Source organism: Neofelis nebulosa, chromosome Y (genome assembly GCF_028018385.1).
Source record: "Neofelis nebulosa isolate mNeoNeb1 chromosome Y, mNeoNeb1.pri, whole genome shotgun sequence".
Lineage (NCBI taxonomy): Eukaryota > Metazoa > Chordata > Mammalia > Carnivora > Felidae > Neofelis > Neofelis nebulosa.
Genome location: NC_080801.1, coordinates 5,247,160 through 5,256,411, shown reverse-complemented (window position 1 = coordinate 5,256,411; position 9,252 = coordinate 5,247,160). Strand labels below are relative to the sequence as shown.

Sequence of the window (9,252 nt, the reverse complement as noted above, 5' to 3'; positions counted from 1 at the left end):
AACCATGACCAACTTAAGACCCCTCTTGTGTTCCTCTGTTAATGGGGCATGGTCTTCAGTTGCTCAAGAGGGAAAGAGACTGCTTGTCATTCGTCCCCTCCTCAACGTCTTTCCTGTGATCCATTCAGCAGCAGGGGTTCTCAACTCCACCTCCAACGTATGCCAAGCCAGCTAGTTTCTCACCACCTTCTGCCTACTCTCCGTTTTCGTTCTTAGCCTCATGCTGCCTTTCCCTTCCCACCAAAATCCCAGTTCATTCTTTTCACTGCATCAGGAATGCAATCCAAAAATCCTGAATCTGAGCAGTTCATTCCTCTGCTTAAAACAACCCTCTAATCTCCACTGTACTCAAAATGACACATAGAATCTGTAACGTGACCACCAGACGTTCGCAGTCCTGCCTCGTCACCCCTCTAATGCCATCTTTCCTCATTCTCCTTTTATTAGGTGATTGGGACCGTCTCTTCTCCTGGTTTCTCAAATTAGACCCACGTAGGTTCTGCTCAGGATTCATTTTGTGTTCACTAGTTTCCTTACTGTTGTTGCTACGGGTCCAAGTTTGAATAAAATACTTTTCTCCCCAAGAAACCTTTGTTGGCCTATCCTCTAATCGAGATTTTGTCCGCCCTGTCATTCCTTCTCATAACATTTAGGCTTTTATTTAACAGCATTTGCCACAAGTTGTAATTACACATGTACCTTTTGTAGCTAAGGTTTGAAACATCCTGAATATATGGAGCGTGCATGTTTGATTATCACTGTGTACTTGAACCTAATAGCACCTGACACCTAAGGTGCTCAACATGTATATCCACAGTGCCTGAAATAGGGGACTTTTAAGTATCTCCCGGTGTGGTGGACTGCAATATACATTCAAGTCTTCAATAATCTCTACCACCAAATTTAGTATTCATATACAAAAAAGGGAAGGGTCACCTCCTCAAGAAAAGGAAAAACAGTTTGCCTTGTTGATAGCTTCTATGGTGTAGCTTACATTTTGACCTACGAAAGACCCCACCCTGGAGATACAGTTTGCATGGATGTAGTGACAACTATGTGGAAATCAAAACAAAATAGAGTGTTTATTGAGTGTAATGTTCCAGATTTTTTCCACACATTTTACAGCATTACCAATAATCTCACAACTATACTGAACATAGGCGGTATACTTCCCCTTTACAAATTGGAAAAGCAAACTCTGAGGTGTCATTTGCCTACAATCTAAGATCTGGCTGGTCGAAGAAATTGATGGGGCCAGGTAATTTAAAAAATCCACAATTTTGTCCAAGGTAACCTCTGGGAAATCAGAAAATGAGCGGCTTTCATAAGTGCAGCTGCCCAGAGCCTTTTGGTGGAGCCGTTTGTGTGGAGCCCGGGGTTTGGCGCCATCACATCTCCAGGATGTGATCTCCAGGTTACCAGGAGAAACCCCCATTGTTGGGAAGGGCAAGAACATCCATCCATGGCAACTTAAGGTGTTTTAACCCCTGTCAAGATAGTGCAAACCTCCACTTTGGCTTTCAAAGATGACATGAGACTGAACGCGGAAAACCCAAAAGACTCCATGAAAACGCTGGCAGATCGGATACATGAATTGACCAAACTCACATGATACAAAATCAGTGTAAAGAAACTGGTTGCATTTCTATACACCAATAAGGAAGCAACAGAAAGAGAAGTCAAGTTATCAATGCCAATTACAATTTCACCAAGAACCATAAAATACCTAGCAAGAAACCTAACCAAAGATGGAAAAGATCTGTACGGTGAAAAGTATAGAAAATGTATGAAGCGAAATGATGAAGACACAACAAAATCAGAAAAAACAAACGAACAAACAAACACACACAGACACACAAACAAACAATCCATGCCTATAGAGTGGAAGAATGAATAGTGTTAAAATGTCAATACTACCCAAAGCAATCTACACATTTAATGCAATACCAATCAAAATTGTACCAACATTCTTCTCCAGACTAGAGCAAGCAATCTGAAAAGTGGCACGGAACAACCAAAGACCTTGAGTACTCAAACTTATGTTGAAAAAAGAAAGCCAAAGTGGGAGGCAGCCCAGACTTCCCCTTTTCTATGAAGCTGTAATCATCAAGATAGTATGACATTGGCACAGAAACAGGCACATTAAACAATGAAACAGAGTAGAGAACCCAGAAGGGGCCCCACAAATGTATGGTGAACTAATCTTTGACAAAGATGGAAAGAGTATCCAATGGATAGAAGACAGTCTCTTTACAAGTGGTGCTGAGAGAACGGAACAGCAACATGATGAAGAATCATCTAGATGACTCTCTTACAACGTGCACAAAAATAAATGCAAAATGGATGAAAGACTTAAATGTAGACAGGAAACCATCAAAACACTAGAGGAGAAAAGAGGAAAAAAAAACCATTTCTTCCTTGAATGTCTCAAAAGACAAGGGAATGAGAAGCTAAAATGAATTATCAGGACCTGGTCAAGATAAAAATCTTCTGCACTGCAAAGGAAACAATCAGCCAAATTAAAAGGCAACCGATGGAAGGAGTGAAGATATTTGCGAATGCCATATTGGAAAAGGGTTAGTATACAAAATGTATCAAGAACTTACCCAAGTCACACCTGGAAAATGTAATACAGTGAAAAAATGGGCAGAAGACATGAATAGACACTTTTCCAAAGGAGACATCCAGATGGCCCACAGACACATGAAAAGATGCTCAACATCACTCTTCATCAGGAAAATACAAATCAAAGCCACACTGAGATAACACCTCACACTAGTCAGTGTGGCTAAAATGAGCAACTCAGGAAACCACAGATGCTGGCAAACATATGAAGAAGGAGTAACTCTCTATCACTGTTGGTGGGAAAGGAAACTGGTGCACCACTGTAAGCATGAAACCTACGGACATCACAATGACTCTGAACACATATCTTTCCCTAATAACACTGAATTGCAAAGGAATAAATGCTCCAACAAAACAACGTAGCGTATCAGAATGGATGGAAAAAACAAAAACAAAAAACAAAACAAGACCCATCTCTTTACTGTCTACCAGAGACTGATTTTAGACATGAGGACACCTTCAGATTGAAAGGGAGGGGATCGAGAACTATCTATCATGCTACTGGAGGTCAAAAGAAACCTGGAGTAGCCAACTTATATCATACAAAGTAGAGCTTAAATTAAAGGCTGTACCAAGAGATGACGAAGAGCTTTCTATATTAATTTCAGGGTCTCTCCATCAGGAAGAGCTAAACATTTTAAATGTCTACACACCAAATTTGGAGACACACAAATATAAAAAACAATTAATTATAAACATACAGAACCTTGTTGAAAAGAATGTGGTAATTGCAGAGACATTAAATTAACCATAGAAAAAAGGATGCAAAATCTCCAAAAGCATGGAGGTTAAGAAACATCCCACTAACGAATAAATGGGTCAACCAGGCAATTTGAGAAGAAATTAAAAGATATAAGGAAACAAATGAAAATGAAATACAACAATGCAAACCCTACGGGATGCAGCAAGGGCTGTCCTGACAGGGAACAACAAAACAAAACAAAACAAAACAAAACAAAACAACAACGTCAGCGACAACAACAAACACTGCTATCCAGGCCTATCTCAAGAAACAAGAAAAATCCCCAATACAAAATCTAACAGCACACCTAAAGGAACTAGAAGCAGGACAGCAAGGCACCCCAAACCGAGAAGAAGGAGAGAAATACTAAAGATCAGAGCAGAAATAAACAATATGGAGTCTAAAGGAAAACAGTAGAACACATCAATGAAACCAAGAGTTGTGTTTTTGAGAAAATACACAAAAGTGATAAACGTCTACCCTGGCTTCTCAAAAAGAAAAGATAGGGGACCCAAATACGTAAAATCACGAATAAAATTGAAATTATTACAACGAATCCCTCAGAAATTCAAGCAATCATCAGGAAACACTGTAAAATCTTCTACGCCAACAAACCTGACAACCTGGAAGAAATGGACAAATGCCTCCATACCCACACACTTCCAAAACTCAAACGGGAAGAAATAGAAAATGTGAACGCACCCATACCTAGTGAGGAAATTGAATCAGTTATCAAAAATCTCCCAATATATAAGAGTCCTGGACCAGGTGGCTTCCCTGGCGAATTCTAGCAGACATTTAAAGCAGAGATAATAGCTATCCTTCCCAAGCTGTTCCAAAAAATGGAAATGGAAGGAAAACTTCCAGACTCATTTTATGAAGCCAGCATTACTTTGATTCCCAAGCCAGACAGAGACACAGAGAAAAAGGAGAATTACAGGCCAATATCCCTGATGAATAGGGGTGCAAAAATTCTCAACAAGATACTAGCAAATCACATTCAATTGCATATAGAAAGTATTCAACACGACCAAGCGGGATTCATTCCTGGCCTGCAGGGCTAGTGCAATATTCACAAATCAATCAATGTGCTACATCACATTAATAGAAGAAAAGATAAGAACCATAGTACACTGTCAATAGCTGCAGAAAAAGTATTTGAGAAAATACAGCGTCCTTACTTAATACGAACCCTCAAGAAAGTTGGGATAGAAGGAACATACTTTAAACATCATAAAAGCCATTTATGAGAAGCCCACAGTAAATATCGTCCTCAATAGGGAAAAACGGAGACCATTCCCCCTGAGATCAGGAACAAGACAGAGATGTCCAATATCACCCCCGTTGTTGAACATAGTGTTGGAAGTCTTAGCATCAGTAATCAGACAGTAAATGGAATTAAAGGTGCCATCATTTGCAACGATGAATTCAAACTTCCACATTTTGCAGATGACATGACACTATACGTGGAAAATCCGACAGACTCCACCAAAAGTCCTCTAGCACTGATACATGAATTTAGCAATGTTGCAGGGTACAAAAGCAATGTACAGAAATTGGTTGCGTTTTATACACCAATAATGAAGCAACAGAAAGAGAAATAAAGAAACGGATCCAATTTACAATGCACCAAGAGTCAAAAAATACCTCGGAATAAACCTAACCAAAGATGTAAAAGATCTGTATGCTGAAAACTATAGAAAGCTTGTGAAGGACATTGAAGAAGATACAGAGAAAGCGAAACACATCCCACGCTCGTGGATTGGAAGAACAAATATTGACGACACGTCAATACGACCCAACGCAGTCCTCATATTATATGCAGCCCCAATCACATTGCACCAGCATTCTTCTCCAAGCTGGAACAAGCAATCATAAAATGTGTATGGAAACACAAAAGACCCTGAATAGCCAAAGTAATACTGAAGAAGAAAACCAAAGTGAGAGGCACCACAATGCCAGACTTTAGCCACTACCGCAAAGCTATAACCATCAAGACAGCATGGTATTGGCACAGAAACAAATACATAGACTTAATGGTATAGAATAGAGACCCCAGGACTGGACCCATATACGTATGGCCAACTAATCTTTGACAGAGCAGGAAAGAATATCCAATGGAAAAAAAGACAGTCTCTTTAACAAATGGTACTGAGAGAAGTGGACAGCAACATGGAGAAGAATGAAATTAGACCACTTTCTTACACCACTCACAAAAATAAACTCACAATGGATGAAGGACGTGAATGTGAGACAGGAAACCATCAAACCCTTGAGGAGAAAGCAGGAAAAATCGTCTCTGACCTCAGCATCAGCAAGTTCTTAGTTGACACATCTCCAAAGGCAAGGGAACTAAAAGCAAAATTAAATCATCGGGACCTTATTGAAACAAAAATCTTCTCCACAGTGAAGGAAACAATCAACAAAACTAAAAGGCAACTGACCGAATGGGAAAAGATGTGTGCAAAAGTCATACTGAATAATTGGCTACTATCCAAAACCTATAAAAAGAACTCACCAACTCCATACCCAGGAAACAAAGAATCCAGGGAAGAAACGGGCAGAAGACTTGAACAGACACTGTTCTAAAAAAGACATCCGGATTGTCAAGAGACACATGAAAAGATGCTCACCAGCACTCCTCGTCAGGGAAATCCAAATCAAAACCGCACTGAGATACCACCTCATGCCAGTCAGAGTGGCTACAATGAGCAAATTAGAAGACTATAGATGCTGGTTGGGATGTGGAGAAACAGGAACCCTCTTGCACTGTTGGTGGGAATGCAACCTGGTGCAGCTGCTCTGGAAAACAGTGTGGAGGTTGCTGAAATCATTAAAAATAGATCTACCCGAACACCCAGCAATAGCACTGCTAGGAATTTACCCAAGGGGTACAGGAGTGCTGAGACATAGGGGCACATGTACCCCAATGTTTATAGCACTACTTTCAACAACAGCCAAACTATGGAAAGAGCCTAGCTGTCCAGCAACTGACAAGCGGATAAAGAAGTTGCGGTTTATGTATATACAATGGAATACTACTTGGCCATGAGAAAGAATGAAACCTGGCCATTTGTGGCAACGTGGATGGAACTGGGGGCTATGATGCTATGTGAAATAAGTCAGGCAGAGAAAGACAGATACCATATGTTTTCATCCATGTGTGGATCCTGAGAAACTTAGCAGAAGACCATGGGCGAGGTGATGGGGGGAAACAGTTATAGAGAGGGAGGGAGGCAAACCATAAGAGACTCTTCAATACTGATAACAGACTGAGGGTTGACGTGGGTTTGGGGAGAGGGGAAAGTGGGTGACGGGCATTGAGGAGGGCCCCTGTTGGGATGAACACTGGGTGTTGCGTGGAAACCAATTTGAAAATAAATTACATTTAATGAAAAAGGAAATCCAGGGGTTGCTCTTACTGAATATGAGGATAGCTTTAAATTTTCAGCACTTTATGAGCATGAGGTAGTAGTAGCTTAAGCTGCGTAGATAAAAGTTTTGTTTGTGTGTTTAAGAAAAGGAGTTAAATAAAGACAGAGGCCTGTCACATGTATCACGTTAACCTTGGCAAGTTTCTCTTCTGCTTGTTACCATGACTTACCACTTTTAGTGATACACATAGTTTGGAGTCATCCTTTCATGCGGAAGTGGATTTCAATTGATCGTGGTAGGTGGTCATTGTAGTATTTTGTGAATGAATTGTGTATGTGGTGATGATGGATGGACTATGCTGGTTGCTTTCAAAAGCACTTACACGGACGGTGTAATACGTTTTCTACCCTTGGAATCCCATACGGTCTTTTACTACCTTGTGAATGACTTACCTGAAATACCATGAATTGGTAGGTAGTGAATAGGTTTTAGTGGCACTGAATGCCCTACTGGCCACTCACACAGAATTCGTTGACGCTTTGCTCTTAAGCACACAATGACTCAGTCTTCCCTAAGCTGCATGAAAGTGCGCATGGATACTAACTAGGCTAACTGTTTGCTGCTGCTGTGAAGAACAGCTTCGTGAACTGTGAGATGTAGCAACACACGTATAGAACCCTAAGCAAGGCACAATATATCGGTGTTCTTTGAAAGGGTAGAGTAGTTATTTCAATTTGGCTTTCAGTGTGTTGCATGACAAGGCACTTAATTAGCTAAAACCCTCTTAGAGTCATGTTTGATTGCAAGTTGTGTGTACTCTCCACCGCTAAGTGTCATTTCATGTTAGATGGAATGAATGGAGGCTGAAGCACCCGTGCATTCACCTCTAGGACAACCCTCTTGAACTCGTGAAGAATTATGGGCCTTCTCAGGTAAGATTGCGTGCAGGTCTTTCTCAAGGGCATAATCTTAAACACAGCCAAACCTAAGGCAGCTTTGGGCAGCCCACCGTGATAAGATATGCAGACATTGTGACCTCACAAAGCGCCTGGTCTCCTAGCAACTGCGGTGTAACTCTCACAGCCTGCCTCCTGATTTGGCTTCATGGTAGGAAATTCATTAGGGTCCTGAGGCGGCCGCGAGACCTGGCAAGCGCAGCGGCCCCTAGCGGCCTCACATCCTGAGCAGCATGAAGAGGCGGAGGCGCTGGCCCAGGGCGGCCTTGGCCCCAGCAGCCATAGGAGGAGCCTCTAGCGCTGCAGGAGGGGCCAGGCGGAGGCAGCAGCCCCCGAGGCCCGCCTCCAGACGCGCCCGCCAGCTGCCAGGCGGAGGCGCCACGGAGCCCGGACGGTGGCGGTCGGCCAGAGGAAGGTGCCGCCCCCGCCGCCACCGTCCCGGGAGGATAGCAGCCCCCGTAAGCACGCGGCACCCGGGCCGTGCTCCAGGGGCCGCACCCTGGAGGAGAGTGGAAGGGCGGCCACCCCGACGTTGACCACCTTCCCCACCATCCGCGTAGTAGGCGCCGTGTGGGTCGAGAGCAGCCTGCCAGAAGCGCTACGCCAGGCGCGCCAAGTCCTGGGAGTGAACCTGGAACCCGTGGTGAGACTCCGCCGCTTCCCAGTGCCTGGGCGGGAGATGCGGGCCACCGCCGCGCGACTTCTCAGCCCAGGGACGGGTTGTGCCTGGAGGGATGAACTAGGGACAGCCGGGACCGCGTCCCCTAGTGCACTTTACAGGAGAAGAAGCACCAGACGGTCCCGGCCCGCGCCCCCGGGATGCGGCGCCGCCTTCTGGGACTCCGGGGCAGCTGTGCCCTCTGCTGCCTCCCAGCACCAGGTCTGCGGAGGGAGGAGACCCCTGGACCGCAAGGGAGGTCCCCTTTCTTCCTAACCCCAGATGGAGATGTCTCCAGGAGTGTAGGGGCAGATCCATGTTCTCTCTTGTTCCCTCATTGGTCTGAAGTCTTCAGAAGAAGCTATTCCACCCCCACACCCACTCCAAAGGAAGTTGGTTCCATGCTTGTGTAATAAAGCTAGAATTCCCTTGCTGTTCACCCACCTCTGGCTCCTCCCGCCTCATTTTCTTTCTTTGTCTCCTTTTTTGACTGCCACTCTTTCTGGACGAAAGATCGAATATGGGTGGAAAGTTGTTGCAATAGTTGGTATTCTCAATACCAATGGCAATAGTGGGTATTCTGAGTCCCACACCTTTCCGAGTTAACTGGATTCCAACGCTTTGACCAAGGATATTTTCGAAGAATTTCTAAGAAATTCAAGCGTATCACTGTTAATAATGTAAGGATTTGTATGGCTTTGAATGTCATGGGCTCGGTGATTACTAACCAAAAGATTCAAAGTTCAACTGTGTACACATTCTTAAGACGTTTCTAAAGATTTTATATTGAAATGTAATGTTTATGTTTACTGAGCTCCTAAAGGAAATGGTAGACACTCGGGAAGTTTTGTTGAGTAAAATTAACTTGGGAAATTCTTTATAAGTGGGTAAAATTG

At 43.3% G+C, this 9,252-nt stretch overlaps 1 pseudogene; it reads left to right on the top strand.

Annotated features, from left to right (window-relative positions):
• The first annotated feature begins 7,804 nt into the window (after nt 1-7,804).
• Nucleotides 7,805-8,634, top strand: LOC131503509 (uncharacterized; annotated as a pseudogene).
• Nucleotides 8,635-9,252: the final 618 nt, after the last annotated feature.